This window comes from Ambystoma mexicanum, chromosome 4q (assembly GCF_040938575.1).
Source record: "Ambystoma mexicanum isolate Mex_15411 chromosome 4q, UKY_AmexF1_1, whole genome shotgun sequence".
In the NCBI taxonomy this organism is placed as follows: domain Eukaryota; kingdom Metazoa; phylum Chordata; class Amphibia; order Caudata; family Ambystomatidae; genus Ambystoma; species Ambystoma mexicanum.
This window is the reverse complement of record NC_090928.1, coordinates 753,125,321-753,146,103: the sequence shown is the minus strand read 5'-3', so window position 1 is coordinate 753,146,103 and position 20,783 is coordinate 753,125,321.

The following is a 20,783-nucleotide window of genomic DNA, read 5'->3' as shown; positions in this document are numbered from 1 at the left end:
TAATATTATATAAACTTTGTTATCCTTGCAAAATGTCTCTTGGTCTTATTCCTTGACGGGGTGCATTCTTATTGGGACACGTGTTCAGAGATCGGTGCCGTCACCTCACAGCTCTCCAAGAGCAAACTTACATGCACAGACAGGCAGATCACTACACCTCTTCCTCCATAGACTGATGGTAACACAGATGAATGTGGAACCAATATCTGGTTGACAGACTGGGGAAAACAAACACTAAATCACGTCACGATAGTGGCAACAGTTGAAAGGAGACCCATCAACTGCGGAAAGCACAATAACTACCAATCACTATTTGTGGGAGTCGCACACGCCCCTTAACCACCCTCTGGGGCAGCTTGCCTGGCAAAAAGCAAGTTAGCAAAGAAGGTTAACACAGAGCATGTTCTGGAAGAACACAAGGCAACCGAAAATCAATGTGCAATCCAGTAAGTGTGGATCAACAGGGTTCAACCCAACCCTGTGACCAGTTAGGTACAGCAATAGGAACACCTGTATAATGACATGGCACTGTATTATAACCTGGCATAGAAAAACACCAATAAATTCACTTTGGACACACACAGTACAGCTCCAACATCGCTGCTCACCACAACCTGTGTCCGAGCTGGCCTCGCATTAGGAGCCAACTACCAAACCCAGAAGATAACAAAACTGTATGAAATAGTTATGCTTTTTTGCAGTTGGTGGGCTGGTGCAAGTGGATCTAGGCCACAAGACCTAAACCCTACCCACCTGTCAATCCCTGCTAATCTTTTGGTGTCTTCTTGGTTTGGTACCCTTTTTTTGTCTCCTTATTTAAGCAGCCTTCCAGCCTCCTTTATTTTGTAGTTGGTGAGCTGGTGCAAGTGGCTCTAGGTCACATGACGTATACCCCACCCACATGCCAATCACTGCTAATCTTTGGTGCTTTCTTGGTTTGCCACCCTATTCTTCCCCCTATTTAAGCAGCCTTCCAGCCTCTTTTCTTTTGAATTTGGTCAGCTGGTGCAAGTGGATCTAGGTCATGTGACCTAAACCCCACCTGCCCACTAAGGCCTAACCCTTCCTCTCCCTTCTAAATGTTTAGTTTGCAGTGTCTATCACCCAGATGTCCGAAGTGAAAGGCAGTCGAAAATAAGGGCAACACATGTTTCGTCCTGTTAGGGCCAGTTAAGGGCCGGGTAAGGGCAGAGGGCAGTTTACTCCACTCGTGTTGCACCAGGTAAATATCACCATGTGTCTCCACTCACCACAACCTATTTCCACCCTCTCCAGGGATCTCACAGCTAAACACCCAGCGCAACCCTGGACAGCTAACCTGGCAAACCTTTTTAATATCCCCCGTATGTCCCTACAACAGGTGCCTTCTATTCACAGCTGCCCGGTTATAATGATAAATGCTCGCTCAGCAGTCGCACACACTGCCGAAATAGCTGACCTCATAACCAACAACAATCTCGGTGCCCTTTTCATTACTGAAGCATGGTTTATATCCTCCTCCTCCTACATCTTTGTCCTCCTTCCCCACTGCCCACACAGGAAAAACTGGAGATGGGGTGACAGGCATCCATAAGAACGACTGGCGCTATATGGTAATTCCAACCGCCACACCCAGCTCCTTTGAATCCTTGTCATACTGGTTTTTCATCTCGGACAACGACTCCGTTACAAGCCACCTTATTTACAGGCCACCTCGGAGTGGCTATTTCATTAATGACCTTTCTAACTTTCTTTCCTCTGTAACAATACCCTACTCTAACAATACCCTCCTCAGAGATTTCAACATCCCGAGTTCCAACCAGCAAAACACCTATGTGACTCCCTATTCTCTCTGACCAACTCATGGACTTTATACAGTTCGTACTTGACCCAACCATGCATGTTACAGGTCACACACTTGACCTATAGTCTTTACCTCCTGCACGATCCATTAATGCTCAATCCCCCTTCCCTTCGACTGGACCGAGCATACTGCAATTCCTCTTCTCATATCATACGCCAGATTGCCCCACAAAGGTCAACCAAATGCCCCGTTATCGAGCGCAGATCCTTCAAGACATTCCCACTAGACACACAGGCAATGTTCACAACATTTCCCACCACAGGGAATGCCTCACCCCTTCGGGAGAGATTTAACTACCTTGGCAAAGAACTAGTGGATGCCCACGCACCTCGAAAGTCTAGTTGCACCAAAGTAAAAGTGCCTGCACCCAAGCTCACCGAAAACACATGCTCTATCAGATACCTTGAAAAGTGGGGGCGCAAGGACTGCAGTCTATACAATCTCTCATCCCTCAAATCCTTGCAGACACGCAATTTCTGGGGCTAAGTCAGCTTACATAACTTTCACCATTGAGGCAGCCTCTAACAGAAGCAAACCCTAATTGAAAGGAATCAAGCACTGCTTGAAGCCCACACCTGTCGCAGAGGGGCCGACTTCAATAGAGAGATGCAACAAAATAAACAGCTTCATCAACAAAATCAATCGAATCAGAGGCCACATTGATGCCTCAAAACCAGACAGAACACTCCTAGCCACCCCCAGGCTCTGGGCACTGCTCTCCTGGACAGCCTTCACACTCCTAAGGATCTCTCAGACACACTCCGTTCACTCAAACCTACTACACACACAAACGACTTCCTCCCGGCCTCCCTCATTAAACTATTCATTCGCCCAGTACTTAACACTCTCCTCAGTATTGTGAACTCTTCCCTCAGTGAAGGTGCATTCCCAGGCGTGTTGAAGATAGGTCTCATATGACCCCTTCTCAAAAACACCTTGCTTGACCCATAGGACCTAGCCAACTACAGACCTATCACGAGTCTCCCGTTCATCGGGAAGCTTATAGAGAAAGTAGTTGTGACCCAACTACTTGACAAAATCGACCAGCTTGCCATCCTCTGCAATTATCAGTCTGGCTTCTGCACACCTGACCCCCCGGAAAGCAGAACACCACGTTGCAGCCCAGCTCATTACAGGTGCCCACAAATTTTACTGTTTCTCTCCAACACTGCGCATGCTTCACTGGCTCCCCTTCCCTGCCAGGATCATATTCAAAACTGCATGTGTCACCTACAAAGCAGTCTCAAACGGATCACCAACATAATTGGTGGCTTAACCTCCACACATGTGGTGGCTGTCGCACCCCACAGAGCAAAAATATCAAAAGGTTGGAGTCAAAGCTAGCCTGCAAAGAGAAGACTAGCAAGCAGTCCTTCTCCTGTCACACCCTGGCCATCTGGAACTCAATCCCGGTAGATGCTCAAAATGCCTGTACTATCCTCCAGTTCTGTAAAACCCCAAAACGTGACTCCTTCAAAAATAAATAAAAATCCCTCTCTCCCTCCGCCAACAGTAAAGCGTTATTCTATAAAATGCCAAGCCCAATTCTGGCACAATCCTGTTGTAAAGCGCTCTGCTGTTCTTGAGCTAGGTTTGCGCTATATGCAATAACATGTAAAATAAATGCAAGCCTAGAACTGGTCACATATGCAATACAAATGACAGGACAAGCCAGTCAACTGCAAATCTGTCTCAAAATAAGTGACACTGCAGCAACCACAACAAAACATTTCTGGAACCCACCCGGCCATTCCAGAATATGATAGCACGCCACCTTCTGGAACCCCCTCACACCATAAGACAAATAAGACCAACAACCACCACATAATTATTCCTGAAACCCACCTGACCATTCTAGAGGGCAGTGTCTCTCAAACCACTGGAACCGGCCATCCAAAACAATGCCACATAAGTTACAACAACCCCCAAGGCATTGCTAAAAGATTCCAAATGCCCAAATTACCCTAGGACATTTGAAAGGGAGACTATAAAGCACAAAGCACAGAAGACTACAAATGCACCACATCATTTGCCCAAAAGCCCAAAGTCTCTGTTAGAAAAGGTCCCAGACACAATAGGACAGAACAGGGTCCCGGTGCAGCAATGAGTCAAGTGCTGAAGTTCCAGCCTCCCCTAAGTAAAGGTGACTACCCAGGGACGAAGGGGGAAAACCTGACCTCTCCTAACCCTCCACATGAGGCCACAACATAAAGATGCCAACAAAACATAATGAACCAGTCTTACCGAACTAACATTAAACATGTACCTCTCCACTCCCCTTAGAGGGGCAGGCAACCCGCTAGCCTGATGGCTTGAGACCACCAGACAGAACAAACATATGACAAAGTAACTCAGGTCTCTAGACACCATGCTTATGTGCTGCTACTCCCCTTATCTCTTGTATTGGAGTGAACAATTCAGGGTCACACTCTTGCAAGATGTTCATGTAGGCACTAGGGCTGGCAATAAGGCAATCCTCCGCTCTGACCCATGTCCGACGTCATTATCCACAACTGCTTCTTTCAGATTTGCCAGAGGGTCAGCAGGGTGCCCAATGGCACTGCACATCAAACATCTACTGAAAGAGGTAGCCAAAACAATCTCCCATACAGATTCTCAAAAGCCCGAGCAACACAGAGAGCCAACACCAAAACCCTGCTCCTCACACTAACAAGGTGCCTTGTGCTTCTTTAGTTGAGGGGGGGCACACTCTGTCCGGATCTGGATGGAGCCAAATGCTGCTGCCCTGCAAGACCTCCTCCAACAATTCTCCACACTGCAGAGCCTTGATTACCCCGCCTTGACATTCCTTCACCTTCATCTCTTCAGTAGCAGGACTGTGCATCATGCTGCGCCTCTCATCACCAGAACTCTGCCCCACAGAACACAGCAATGTCACCACAGTTACCTCAGTGACCTGCAGCAACTTCATCGTTTGATGTGGGCTGCTATCGATGCAGAGTTCCTAGGACTCCAAAGTCAAGCCTCTATGCCGGTGTGATGAATCCTGCAGAATCCTCACAAAATCCCTGCCTAAAGTCTCCTCCCAGTTTGCCAGGGGTAGGCAGCCACTTCCTGATTCTAACCCTGGGGGTGGTATTAGCCAGGTGGTTTACCTGGGAGGAGAAGGCCACCAAAGGGACAGGAGGACTCCATTAGGAGGGATGCAGTATTTGTCTTCCTCAGACAGGGCGATTACTAGAGTGCCAGAATATTTAATGGCTTGTTGTCCGAGTAAGGCGTACCTTTACAAAACAAACCACATTAATGGTATGGAAAACTCTTATAATCAACAGGGAAGCAATAAATGTGGGAATCAGAATCTTACCACCCTGGATTCTAATGAATGAATATAGCTCTCCCTTAAATATGAACCAACTATTAAACCCTCTAAAAACCTTCTCTAGAGATATATTCAATAATCAGAGTAAATCCAATAAAGTTGAAATATGTATTCATGAAGGAAAAGGTAATTAGAACATTGGGGACTTCAAGTCCCACAATGCCTTAAGTACTGGGACGAAGAAGAGGAAATCAGAGGCACTAAACTGCAGTATGGAGTCTAGTGATTCTAATGACCCACACCCTAACAGCCCTTTTGATTATTTAAGGCCGGGTCCAGGTCATTAGAAGTAGGAGGTGGATTAGTTGCAGAGACTCCAAGTGGCAGTTGTAGCAGAAGAAGGGAGATGCCGGAACTGCTGCTATCTACAGATCGGATGACAGTCCTCAGAGGGTCTGCAGCATTAATGGCCTTGAATGCAGAGATTGCGCAGTGGGAAGCATTTTAGTAAAAAGCTTTCCCCCTGGAGAGAGAGGTTCTCCTTTATTATTTGCTGTGTTCTGGTGGCTGGTGAGCACCGGAGCATTTCAAGAGCAAGGAATGCTCCTTTCCCAACCGCTGCGGCCCGCAGGAAGCAAACCAAAGCAGTCTGCTGTGCAGTCAGCAGTTTAGGAAGAAGAGGGAACAGTGGCAGCTGAGCGCACAGAATTTTATGCAGAAACCAGCGAGTTTGCCATTATCGGGTAACCCTGGTACGCTGCATAATCGTGATTTTGAATACCAAACTAAGATAAAGAAGTCGAATTGGCTCAATAAGAACTTTGTGAAAAGACAAGAAAGGAAAGTGTATAATTGTTACTATAAAGACCAATGTTATTGCCAAAGCAAAGAGAGGGCAATACAGAACCAAATTAACAATAACCACCATTGCCAAAGACAAAAGAGGAGAATACTGAAACAAGTTCACAATAACCACCATTGCCAAAGCCAAAAGAGGGCATAACTGTAGCAAGATAATTATAACCCTTATTGCCAGAGTGAGGAAGAGGCAATAGATGAAAAATACATCAACAAGCATTGTCTAAGCCAAAGAAGAGTAAGTGTAATAAAGAGACATGGTTAGCATTTGTTTGATTTAAAAGTGAGAGAAGGGGGGGGCGTGGCCAGCAGTGCGATGGGAAAGACGTGAGTCTCTCCAGCTCCCGCGACCGCCAAACACATCCTGATTAAATTGCCTGATTCCTGCATGCTATATGGGCACAAACACTCCGGATGGGTGTCGGACACCCCCGGGCTAAAGTGAGCCGGAAAGCAGCTGAAACCGCGGCTGTATCACGGAGCTACGGGCGAGAGGAAATCCGAGCGGGCGCCAACCGGCCCGACTTCAAGATGGCCACTGGGGGTGAGCGCTAACTCTGTGCCTGAGAAGCGGAGCTGTATGGCAGGGGGACTCGGCTTGCCGCCTGCCCGCTGTCGACATCGAGGGCAGGCGAAGCTCCGACTTGTATGCAACAACTGACCAGCCTGTCGGAAGAACTACAATCCTGCGCACCTCCGCTGGTGAAGACACCCCGAGCCAACGCGGCCTTGATACGCGGCCCACGCCAGTGGAAGGGGGTGCGAGCCTGCCGTCGTAGTGAGCGGGCCGGCGGATGAGTGAACGCGAGCAGCCGGCTGCACTCGCTCAACCACAGGCCAGGAGGGTCAGCGACGAGCGGGAATAGAGGTGCCCACCGGGGGCTGGCCGGGGCAGAGTCCCAAAGCACAGCAGCAAGCACACCAGCGCAAAGGACACCGACGGCACCCCCGGGCTAAAGTGAGCCGGAAAGCAGCTGAAACCGCGGCTGTATCACGGAGCTACGGGCGAGAGGAAATCCGAGCGGGCGCCAACCGGCCCGACTTCAAGATGGCCACTGGGGGTGAGCGCTAACTCTGTGCCTGAGAAGCGGAGCTGTATGGCAGGGGGACTCGGCTTGCCGCCTGCCCGCTGTCGACATCGAGGGCAGGCGAAGCTCCGACTTGTATGCAACAACTGACCAGCCTGTCGGAAGAACTACAATCCTGCGCACCTCCGCTGGTGAAGACACCCCGAGCCAACGCGGCCTTGATACGCGGCCCACGCCAGTGGAAGGGGGTGCGAGCCTGCCGTCGTAGTGAGCGGGCCGGCGGATGAGTGAACGCGAGCAGCCGGCTGCACTCGCTCAACCACAGGCCAGGAGGGTCAGCGACGAGCGGGAATAGAGGTGCCCACCGGGGGCTGGCCGGGGCAGAGTCCCAAAGCACAGCAGCAAGCACACCAGCGCAAAGGACACCGACGGCACCCCCTATTAACAGTGCGCCGCACCGCCTTGCAGCCTACCGGAAAGCTGTTAATCCGACGCTCCTCCGCTGGTGGGGGGGTAACCGGGGCTGGGGCGGCACTGGACTGCGGGAGGCCACCCGCAGCAAGGGCCCTATGCACAGCAGCACACTCACCGTCAAGAGCATGGGCCCTGAGGCCTGCATCGAGGATTCCAGGAGAGCTGCACTTCACAAGACCAACAACTGCACCGCCTGTGGCGAGGGCGAGGGCACCCCGAGAAGAAGCTACATCTCAGAAACAGGCGAGCGGCACTGGAGAGCAGATGTGAGTAGCAGTCCCGCAGCCCCACCAATTACATCGGCCAGGGCAACTGGCCAACAATCCGCCAGGGGAAGGAGGTAAAGGCGCGAAGCGGACTCTCCAGGCTGTGAGGCGGCCATTACACGCTCCTCCACCCCGCAGATAGCAACGGTGCGTGGCCCCCGGGACCAAAGTGGTGGAACTCACTGGGGCCGGATTGGGCGGGCATTCCATGACCAGTCCCGACACCGGAGCAGGCCAGTACACTACACAGAGACAACAGCTCAGTCCGCAGTCCTGTTGCTGCACAGCGATTTCCGCGCAAAATCCAGACCCACCAGGCGCAGTAAGAAACATGGGGAAAGACAGATCTAGAAGACTGCCCACGCAAAGCAGCATGGACCAATACACAATTTCTCCTCCACAAGCTCCCGACCTCCACTCGTTGTCCTCGGAAGAGGTGGAGACAGACAATACGATCTCCCTCAAAGACATAATGACCGCCATAGCGGAATCCCGCACGTCCATGGAGCAGAAAATGGACGGAATAAGCATGGACGTGCCCCTCCTCAGACATGACCTCGAAAAGCTAACGGCACGCACAGGAGAGGCCGAACAACGCATCTCGAACACAGAAGATGGGATTCACAACATGAGACAACAATTCCGGAGTGTCACGTCCAAACTCAAGGTGCTGGAGGATAGAATTGAAGATGGAGAGGGGAGATCTAGACGCAATAATGTGCGAATACTTGGTATCCCCGAGAAAGCAGAAGGCGCCTGCATGGAACTGTTTTTGGAGCAGCTGCTCGCTGACCTGTTCGATCCGGACTCATTCTCCAAGTTCTTCTCTATAGAGCGAGCGCACAGAGTGCCCACCAGCAGACCAACGCCTGGGGCTCCCCCGTGCACAGTAATTGCAAAATTTCTAAACTTCAGGGACCGAGACGCATTACTGAAACATGCACGCGCCAAGGGAACGATTACCTTTAATGGTTCCAGGATCGCCTTTTTCCCTGACTACACTAGTGAAGTGCAGAGGGCAAGACAATCCTTTGACCACCTCAAGAAGCAACTACAATCAATGGGAGTGAATTATGGGCTGCTCTTTCTCGCACAATTAAAGATCTACCACAAGGGAACCACAGTCCACTTTAATGACCCCAAAGAAGCATGGCACTGGGCTGAACAGCATATAGAGGGCGACTGGTCGTCTTCGTGCGGCAGAGGGGGAAGGAACCGCGTGCCCCGCCTGCCCAATAGCACGAGCCCCGTCAGCCTCCAGCACAAGACCCACCGGAAGACATAGGTGGCTGACCCACGCCTTCTCTATCCAGTGCCCCGGTACTCAACAGTAAGCTCGAACTGTAATATGGCACCTTATGCGACATACCGCAATACCCATCTTAAGGTAACACACAATTGAATGTGGCGGTTGCGGGAAAGTCTCGCACACGCGCTTTGTAGGCCCCCCCCCTCGGCTAGTAAGTTTCAAGTTAAGTGCTAAAGGTGTAACCCCCCCCCCTGTCAGTAGGGGGACCACCTGAGCCTTAGGCTGCGATTGTCTTATGTAAGCTGTCCAGTTGACAGCCGGTAGTGTTAAAGTTCGGGCGACCGGTGCTTCTAGTTGGGAGAAGTATAGGGAGGGTGGGGTTGGGTTTGTTGAGTTTGGTTAGGGGAAGGACCAGTCTAGCACATAACACACTAAAATCACATAAGAGGGTTATAACACGGAGGCGCGCGGTTGCCGGGTACCTGGCGTCGTCATCAGCAGCACACACTCCATTAGCCACGGATAGATATGGCATCACGTAATACAAACACAACCAGAACACTGAAATTTATGACCTGGAACGTCAATGGCCTCGGCAATGCAATCAAACGGCGATTGGTGGGGCAATACCTGAACAAGCACGCACTGGACGTCGCTTTCCTGTCCGAAACACACCTTGCAGGCACAGAATGCTCCCTATTCAGATGCACAAATTATAGACTTGCAGTCCACCCAGGCCTCACAATGGGCTCAAGGGGGGGTCATGGTACTGATACACAAGAATCTCCCTTTCCACCTGAACACAGTAACCCAGGACACTGGAGGAAGATACGTATAAGTGGCTGGCACACTCTGGGAGCACTCTGTCAGACTACTAGCGATTTACACACCGCCCACTTTGTTGTCACTGCTACTCGCCGACATTTCCCCCCTGATTACCGCAGACATTTCTAACATCATGATAATAGGAGGGGACTTCAACAAAGTCATGGACATATCCCGGGATCGCTCACACCTTCGAAATAGAAACCCCAGCGTGCCTACCAAACTTGCAGCGTTCACGAACGCCATGGGCCTGTGTGACGTATGGAGAGAACTCCACCCTAATATCAGGGAATACTCCTTCCACTCGGGGGCTCACGCCTCACTCTCCAGATTGGACTACTTCTTTCTCCCTGCAACTGACCTACACAGGGCACATGAAGCATGCCTACTCCCCAGAGGCATCTCCGACCACTCCCCACTGGTGATGCAAATCACAACATCCAGACCGACTCCCCGGCCCAGCTGGCGGCTGAATAATTACTACCTGGGCAATCCGGACCTGGTGGTCAGGCTCCAAGAGACAACGCAGACATACTTTGAGCTGAACACAGAGTCCGCATCAGACCCAGTGTCACTATGGGAGGCCTACAATGCAGTACTGAGGGGGGAACTTATCTCATGGACGACCGCACAGAGGAAACAATACCTACTCAAGGTACACGAAGCGGAACAACAGGTGAAACAAGCAGAGGTAGCGCACATAACACAGAACACGCCCAACACAAACCGGGCCCTGCTCCTGGCACAAAAGCAGCTCCAGAACACTGCACTGGATAATTGCAGGCATGAACACTCGACAATGCGTGCAAGAGTTTATGAAACGGGCGATAAAGCCGGGAAAAGGTTAGCGTGGCTAGAACGCAAGGAGCAGGGACGCAGCCATGTCCAGCAGCTACAGACAGAGGGCACAACCGCACTTGTGGCAGATCAGGACATCACCAAGGGCTTCGCAAATTACTATGCTGAACTGTATAAGTCACCTAACACCCCCGCAAATACCTCAATCATGGAGGAAATGAACTTCCCCACCTTGATATAACACAAGAATTGTTGGAAAGAGACATAACGGAGGATGAGGTGTCAAATGCCATGTCCGGCCTCCAAGCTGGCAAGTCCCCCAGGTCCAAACGGCTTCCCGATTGAGCTGTGGCGGAAAGTTAGAACCAACGTGATTGCTCCACACCTACTGCAAATGTTCCAACATGCAAGAGAACAGGGCACCCTTTCCCCAGATCTTAGGGAAGCCACAATAATAGTACTACCCCAACCGGACAAACCCCCTGAACACTGCAGCTCTTACAGGCCCATTTCACTTATAAACAGCGAAACCAAAATACTTGCGAAGATCCTGGCAAACCGGCTACAACAAGTCATCCCCTCCCTGGTCCACCCTGACCAATGCGGCTTCATGCCCGAGAGATCGACACACATGAATCTCTACAGGTTGCACTCAGCACTAGAAAAAGCCGGCAGCATACAGGGTCCGCTGGCTTTGTTGGCAATAGACTTTGAAAAAGCTTTCGATTCGGTGAGGTGGGAGGCCATCTGGGACATAATGAGGCACATGGGTTTTGGCGCAAACTTTATCGGCTGGGTGCAACTACTATACGAATGTCCAATAGCCAGAACTAAGGTCAACGGCTGGCAATCAGACCCTTTCAGATTGGGCAGAGGAACGAGGCAAGGTTGTCTCCTGTCGGCCACGATTTTTGCTCTTGCAATCGAACCACTGGCCATCCTTTTACGAAATACCCCACTCTGGGAGGGCTTCCAGTGGTCAGAAACATGGGAGGATAGAGTGTCCCTCTACGCGGATGACTTGCTTATCTACTTGAAAGACCCATGCAACTCCTGCCAAAATGTTACCCAAATGCTGAAAAGATACAGAGCCTTCAGTGGCCTACGCGTGAACTGGTCAAAATCCATCCTATTTCCCATAGGAAGTATAGCTGCCACTTGCCCCATAGACGGCCCCTACCAAATTGTTACTGATCAGTTCATATACCTAGGGGTGAAAATCACAAAGCACCTCACAGACTACACAGCTCTGAATCTACAACCAGTCGTGGCGAGATTCGCTGAGGACACTCGCCACTGGAGCTCCCTGCCACTGATACTGATGGGCAGAGCTGCCCTATTCAAAATGATCGCCCTCCCCAAGTTCTTGTATGTTCTGCAAAATGCACCGCTGCATATCCCGCACCAGGAATTCCTCAAAATAGACCGTATCCTCCAGAAACTGCTTTGGAGTGGAGGGCCCCCGCGGATCGCTCTTTCCACCCTTCAGAGATCTGTCTGGGAGGGGGAGATCGGGCTGCCCAGGCTGCAAACTTACTACTGGGCCAGCCAGATGGCGGTGGTGAATGACATGCTCCATGGGGAAAGGAACCTGCCGCATATCAGAAGGTTTAACACCAACAGCAGCATAACACCCCTGGAACTTCTATACTGTGGCATGGGCCGCACATCAGCTCCTACCATGGAAACGCACATCACACGAATCTGGGCGGAAGCACACCGGCATGTAGGCTGGGAATCGAAACTGACGCTGCCCCAACCATTGTGGAACAACAGGCTTCTCCCCAAGTTACAGAAGCTGCCGAAATGGCCCGCCTGGGCCCAACGTGACATCACCAAAGTAGGCGACGTAATGAAAGAGGAGAAATTGGTCCCCTTTGAAACACTGCGTTCGGAATTCGCCCTCCCATCCTCGGAAGGATACCATTATACGCAACTGAAACACGCACTGCACGCCCATCAACAGATCATCAGCGACACGCTAAAATGTACCCCGCTGGAGCGTAACATAATCCAGGACCAAATAAAAAGAAAAGTCACTTCAACCATGTATAATGCAATCACATCCTTTGCTACACCCGAGCTCGTCAGCTTGAGGGCCAGGTGGGAGCGAGACGTTGGCCTTCTACAATCGGAAGATTGGATGGAAGCCTTGATGTACCCTCGTGGGGCGACCATTTCATCGAGGCTCCGACTGGTCCAACTCAAGATCCTACATCGTATTTACTATGCGAGAGTGGCACTCTTCCGGTGGGACAAGGTCTCGGACACGCGATGCATACGATGCAGGCGCGTGGAAGGAACCTTCCAAATCGTATGGGAATGCGACGAAATACAGCAACTATGGCGGAAATGCTGTGACAAACTGTCCAGAGTCTTGGGCAAGCCAATACAAAGGGGACCAAAGCAACTCCTATTAGGGATCTCCGAAGAGTGTGACCTGACCCGGTATGAGAAACTGCTCTGGTCAACCGCTACAGCGATACTGAGAAGGAACATTGCGCAGCTATGGGGATTGGAAAGAACACCTAGTTATGATCAATGGATCACGGACGTAGACATCTGTGTAACAATGGAGCGCAAGGTATACGCAGCAAGGGGATGTCTGCAGAAAGCGAGCAAAATCTGGCAGAGATGGGAAGACGATGGCTAAGCCCTCGAAGCAGCGTCACTGGCAATGGGAGCGTTAAGAGCAAGGTGCCCATGGACTGGCGGGCCTGGCGCACAGGGACTGTGTCCTGTGTTCCCTAATCAAAGACTAGATGGTCCAAGGGGCAGAGGCCCCTCCCCAATTTTGTTTTGACCCACCCTTATGGTTTACCCTCTGGTTCTTCCTTCCTCTGCAATGCACAGTGTTATGTGTAATGTTTATGTATGTGTGGAAAATGTAATGAACATTTTTTGATTAAAAAAAAAAGAATAGGACAGCCATCTTGGCAAGCGGTTTGAGCCATAGAAGCTTAAAAGAGGAAGCTGAGCGTGTGGTGGAGTATTTCAAGTCACAGCTGTCTATCTAGAGAAACGTTTTAAAAATCACTCCTGGTAGAATACCTCAAGGGTCAAGAACTTACATGTGATATATTGAAACATATGAATGCCCTTACCGACATAACCCTGAATACAAGCAATACAGAAAAGGTTGTAGTGGTGTATATGAATTGACTCCCTGGAAGAGTGGAGTCAGACTGGATATCTTAAAACAGAGTACAATCAACAGGGAGGCTGCTGTGGAGACACTTCAGGAGTGTGAGAGGTGTACAGTGAGATTCATCCTAAAGCTTGATGCCAAAATAATGCTTCTATACAGCTAGAGTAGAAGTGCTCATCTAAGAGTTTTGGGACCCCCTCCACGTGCCTTGTAGAATATCTACTAAGAGATTGAGGACATGCTACTGATCCTGGTTGGGAATCGGATCATGCCTATGATTTAGGTTTGAGGTGAAAACTTTTCTTGCTCGAAGTTTTCGAGAGGCAGTATCAATCTCTCTGTTGCAAGGACTTTTTCTCAACTTTACAGAATGGCAACAGAAATAGATTGTTGCACTATGGTACCCTGGCCACTCGAAGAAAATGTTTTCATTAATGATTGATTGATTGATTGTTCTTTCATTTTTCATATATTTTCATTGCATTTGTTATGCATGGGCTCTGTGATTTCTAACATTTTGTTATAAGTTTACAGAATCAGTCTGTTTAGCCACAGTATAACTCCCCGTCTGCATCAAATGACTTAAGTTTTCTGTTCGTATGTGGCTATATGACCAAGTGACTTATTCGAATCATGATTATTTTTCTTGTCTGGTTTCTTTTTTACTCACTGTTGAGGCCATTATCATAATTCAGTTTTCTCTTTCTAAAAATGTTGTGTGTGTCATTTACCTTATTGTTGTATTGCCTTGTTACATTTATTGATTTTTCAGGCCATTGTCATCAATTTGTTATTTTTTTTCGTCTTGCACAAAGATTTGTTTGTTGTTATAATATGTTCAGCACCAAGTTAATAGATGAATTTCATGTTTACATTACCAAAAAAAGAAAAAGTGACAAAAAAGAGTAGCAGGAGAGAAGCCCTCCTGATAGAAAGTATTTGGGATGAGAGGAGCATAGCCTACATTGCATGTGGCAGTGACAAGAGTGGAACAAACAGCACCAATATGTATCCTGTCTTCCCAGAAGAAGTAATACGTTTTGATGTTGTTAAAAGTCAAAGACTTTCCGAAACGGTTTGAAGCAAACCTCACCACAGATGTACTTGTTGTAGTGTTAGGAGTTTTTAGTCCTGGCAGACGGGTAGACCCGGATAGGGACATTTTATTGGTAGTCCTGGCAGGTTATTGGACCAGGAAGAAATCATTTTAGTACTGTGCTGTGGTTAAATGTTGTGATGAAGAAGTGGCAAGACCTCTAAAGTGTTTAACAAATTGTTGCGGAATCATGCTGACAAAAATTACAGAATTTTTACAGAAGAAATTTGTTTGAACTCTTTGCTACAAGTGGAGAGTGTTGTAGAACCCTATACAGAAGAATTGGGAAAGTACTTTGTTTCTTTAGAAGAAGTAATATTGAACTCTTTGCTATAGTGGAGAAATAAAGATGTGTTGTTTAGTTGAACTGTTGGTTAAAGTCCAAGTGAAATATTTTTTGTAGCAAGAAGAACTTTATAATCAGAGCTTGACTACAAAACGAAACTTTTCTATTTGAACTTTTGATTGAAAATCCTGCTTTGAATCTGGGGAAGGGGATCCAACCCAGGTTACAAGGATGCACAGATATTAGGTTTATGTTGTGCATAACTGTTATTTTGTTATCTTTGAATTGCCATATATTTCCTTTATGAGTTTGATGTATGTATAAGTGTGAGGGACAGATTCCTTTTGTTAGAGTGTTTCCTTTAGTTTATTTTGATAGGCAGGGAAATCTTCTTTAGGTTTGGGATAGTGAGGTGTTTATCAAACCCTTTCTGAGTTAATGAAATGTAATCTTGTGACAATTCTTTAGCAAGTTGTCTGCCTCAAATTTCTGACCCCTCACAACCAGAAACAGTTTCATGCTGAAATTGCCATAGAAGGACTTGCACACAAGACCAAACCCTATGGTGACATGCTACTCGCAACACCTGAGGCAACAGGCACCAGGTCAACGCCAAAGCTCTGAACACCACAACACAACAGCTGATAACACTCCTTTGCCCAGCGTTGACATGCAGGGGCATCTTCTCTATGTCCACAGCCTTGACAGGCTCTAATAACATAGCGCTAACCCAAGGCGCTCCTCTCAATGTCCATGGCCTTGACAGGGCTGTAGTATTGTAGTGCTGACTCCGAGGCACTCTTCACAATGACCACAACCTTGGCAGGGCTCCTATATCCTCTGCCAACCCCTACTAGCAGCTCCATACAGCTCCTCCTAACACTGCTCCTTACTTGTAGGTGTGGATGGGTCCTTGGTGGGCAGTGGATGTGTAGATCTTTGCTGCTCACCCACTACAGTACTTCACCTGCATTCTTGCTCCACAGCTCAAGACTAATTCATCACCAGTAAAATTACCTGATTCTCAGGAGGAAATATAACGCTGGATCCTTCATTGCATGTTCATATGGGTTTATTAGTACAGTTTCCATAAGTCACACAAGGTACAATAAGTAAACATGTAAGGGGACAATCTCTGGTTCATCCAGACCTTAGCCAGCTCACTCTCCAAATGCCATCCAATGGAATTTTCAACCAACACTCATCCAACATTCCACTCCAAGGGTTCATGCATGCCTCACAGCGCTCCAAGCACATGCTCCCATAGACAGACAGGCACACACTCCACAGTGCAATTTATCAGAACACCAAATTTTGCATCAGGAGTTGTCTCCTTCTCTATACTTGAACATTGCCATTTCCAGTGTTCCTTTGTAACTGTTCCACCAGGACAACACCATTACCCAGATTGCAATATATAAAGTACAGTGAAGAGGCAACTGCTGGCTTACTTAAATGTTTGTTTGCTGAAGGAAGCCACAATAGACATGCTATGTAGTGCAGTGACTTTTACTAGTGTAAGGTGTACACCAATGAATTAATGATTTAATCACACACATATATAGCACTGTCCCCTGGAATGTCCGGACTGAAGGTAAAAGGGGGGAGTTGAGCAGCTTAGAACAGGTTGGTTTTCAGCCTATATCTTAAGAAGAGGTGACTAGTCTTAGAAAGCTGTTGTGTTTTCCATTATTGGGGTCTCCTCACATAAAATAACCCACAAAGTAGTGTATAGCTCTGCAGCGCCATTGCTATTGTAAATAGACTTCTTGCGCAGTTACACTAAACTGTTTCAGGGCACTAGGAGGATGGCCAAAGAAGTGAGATATGGTGGTTCTTAATATCATTTGTTTAATAGTGTCAGTAGACTGACTGTCTATACCTGGCTTTGTGAAACAACAATACAAAAGGGGTACAGGTTTTGCAGTTGGTGTTGGGCACAGTCTCAATAGCGTCCCCGTTTTGATATGCTTGATGTGTTCACTGATTGCATTGGTGAGTGATGTAATTTGTGACTCAAATCATGACATCCTTGCCGAGTTTGTTTTACTGTCATGTATTTGAGCTTCTGAAATGAATACTGTTTGTTTAATGAATTGTTGTTATAACCAGGTTTGTGATAATGAAACACAACAGATACAGAAGGAATGTCTAAGGTTCACTTAAAGGATACAGACTGATATTTGCAAAGGATACACTCGATGTCTTCTACTGTTGTCAGAGGTAGATCGTAGTGTCTCAAGAGAAACCTTCTAACTAATGTCACTCTCTGACTAGTAAAACACACAGTCAAAGAGAGCTATTAGTGAGAAGGGCAGGAGTGAACCAAGATTTACCAGGCTGTTGATAGAGAGTGGACTAATTAGAAGGCTATTGTTACAAAAGGGTAGTAAGAGCCTATGTTAAATACACTAACCTGATGTACAGCCACAGGTAAGTCCCAACAATGTCCGATGAATCCAAGAGAAACAACGACAAGTAAAGGGAAGTGAGGAATCTAACCCGGGCGGAACGAGGGCCGCACTAGAGTCGGGTTGGTGCTCACAGTTAAGCGTCCAAAGTTCTGTGCACTTTGTAGTAGAAGGAAAGGACAATCTTGATCCAGGAAGACAACACTTTACAGTAGTTGAAGGTCCAGTGAGTTCAGAGACTGTCAGACTAAACTCTCCTGCAAGTTGGATGGGATTTAACAGAGGAAGTAAATCCGGAATGGAAATAAATGTCTACGGAGAATGACAAAGAGTAATGAGGTTAATAGTATTGCCGAATTGGATGGATATGGAGTGGAACTCTACCGGGTGTTGATTGCAGTCCGTGGAAATTGCTATGTCACGTAGGAACGTGGTGGGACTCCATCTTGGAACGAAGCAACAGGTTGAAGAGCGTCGCATAGGAACGCGACAGGGCTCCGTATTGGAACTAGTAGAAAGCTGCGTAAGAACGCGGAAGAAAGTAGTAGCTCTGAGACAAGCTGGGAGGTTGCCTGAAACTGCGTAGTAGCACGGGGAAAGGCAACCGCTTCTTGCGATGAAAAGAAGAGCATCTGCGAAGAACAGCAGAAGCAAGCTCCGGAACGCAGATACCAAAAAACGATCAAAACACAGCTGTAAGGCATCAGCCTCGTTAAATAATGTCAGCTGAAGTGCACCTGACCAACGCAATGACGCATACGTTGGTCATGTGACGCGAGCTCTCTCATTAACGTCTCCCGGCCAATTTCCATTGAGTATAGAACGGCCTGGCCGTTCTGAAGGCTGAGGATGCCGGGAAATAGGAGCGTTTGGGGTAAGTAAAGGATCCTGGGGTGGCAGGCATGACAATTGTGGATCTAATGGATGCTGTCCTCCCAAGATATATATCTTCCTGCACCAGTAGATTCCGGACATTTTCGCCACCTGGCACAGCATTGCGGCATTAGCGCCAAGGTTCCTCTGCGCTCTTCACCATCATGGTCTCCCCCCCATAAAAGAAAAAAAAATTCGATGGGTTTTTTCGAGAAAAAGAATCGCAATAAAAAACTGCGAAAAAACATTCCGCGATGAAATGACATGGAACCGAAAAAACATAGAAAAAGATCCCCCTCTCAGAGCAATTCCCATTACTCGTATTTACTTACTTCTAGCAAAAAGACGAGAAAGCACAGACACTCCTCTATGGACTCTTCGCCTGATAGGTGGGATTCCCACTGACGTCTGCTTAGGCAGAGAAAAGGGAGGAATGTGATCCAAAAAATGATTGATGTCTTAATTAAGGCAACTCCCTTAGCCTTCAGCTAGGAGCTGAAAAAGGAAATGGATCCCACTGGGCTTGTCTAAGCTTGCAGGGCTTCTGAGAGAGACTTATTATGCACGCCGGAAAGCCCGACTTGAAGGCCACGTTGAAATTAGAAATAGCGTGGATGCCATCAACTGCCATGACTCTGCCATTTTTTGATGCCGCACTGGTGCCCCTTTCATAGGGTCTGTTGGTGTTGATCACCGAATCACCTTCATCCAGATATGTCCTGAAGTTGTGGCATCTTCCATGGGATTAAATACCCTTTGGCATTGAGCTCCTAAGAACCTCGACTTCCTGAGAAGAATGTTTCTCGGGGGAAGACAGAATGGTGAGGTTAGCATTAGGATGCTAATGGTCTTGACACCTCACCTCAAGTGGAATTTGCACATCAAGATCCCTATGCTGCCCACCTTAAGGTCTTCTTCAGGGAAGTTATGAGTGGGGTCTCAGGAGCCCTACAATGGGGTGCCGCTGTGAAGAACGTTGGAGTAAGCCCTCACAAATATTTTGGATAAGGGCACCCTAAAAAATCTGGCCCTGACATTCCACATAGATATTAAAGAGCTGTTACTAGAGCTGTGGCAGAAACCCTGCTTGGCACCAGTAGTGTGTAATGACCTCATTAAGAAGTACGAACCAGCAACTACAGACTCTGTCTTTTTGTCTAGACATCGTAGCCTGGAAAGTCTTGTGGTGGTTCAAGCAGTCACGACGGGGGATCATACTAATACTGCAACCAAAAAATGTTGCCTATACCGAATACGGCGCCTTTGCGCCATACTAAAATCCTGACCTCCATTACTCCAACTAATGGGAGCGGGGTTGCAGGGTTGTCCCTCGCTTTCCTTAGTCGGAGAAATGGGAGTCAGGGTTTAGATGGTAGCGGGGGACAATAAAGACACAGTTTAAAAAAGAAAAAAGGACCCTGCGGTGCCAGTTACGACCCATGTTAGTGGGAGAGAATTGACGCCGCAGGGATGCAGGACAGACAGTGGCACACACAGAAGTGTGCCACTGAAAAAAGGTACGTGGATAGGGGGAGGCAGGTAGGGTGATGCTGGGCACAATGATATGTGATCACTGCGCTGCAACATATTGGAAGTCGGCTTTTTGAAAGTCAACATTATGGGCGGCACAGTGATCACATAGATTCACGTGGGTTCAAGATCAAATGCTTACACTTCCTTGTCCCCGCACAGAGATGATACAAAATATGATTCCTTCTCTAGAAAATGTTTTGCTTCAGGTAGCATGGCCTTAAAGGCCAACAATGCATCATGCTCCCTGGCAAAATACTCTCACACCTTGTGGGGAGTGATTGGCAAAGCAGCAGCACACATCCCAGAAGGGGAAATGAGGAATGGTTTCCTGAACAGTATTTTGGATGATAAGGAGGCAATGAGCCAAGCACTCCAATCTGGGTTGGAAGCTTCTGACTGTGTGAGTAGAGCAATGGAAACAAGCTCTGTGATGCAAAGGTTCTAATGGCTCTGGAAGTCTCGTTTCGCATCGGATGTCCAGTCAAGATTGTTAGACATGCCGTTTGACAGATGCAATCTTTTTGGACCCTAAGCTGATGATAACCTTGAGAGACTACAGACATCTAAGGCAGTGGCAAAGTTCTTAGGAGGTGCGGTCCCTAAACAGACAACCCAATCTGCACCACAGAGCTGGAGGGGCAGGCCTTTTCATTACTCTGGCACCTTAAACCAAAGAGGAAGAGGTGGTAAAGCCCAGCAAGGTAAATTCTCTTCATCCATCAGGTTCAGCAGCAGCACCAAAACCCCTTTGAGGAATTCTCACACCCTACCCCGGTCGGGGGGCATTCTGATGCAATATTCTGCAGAATGGT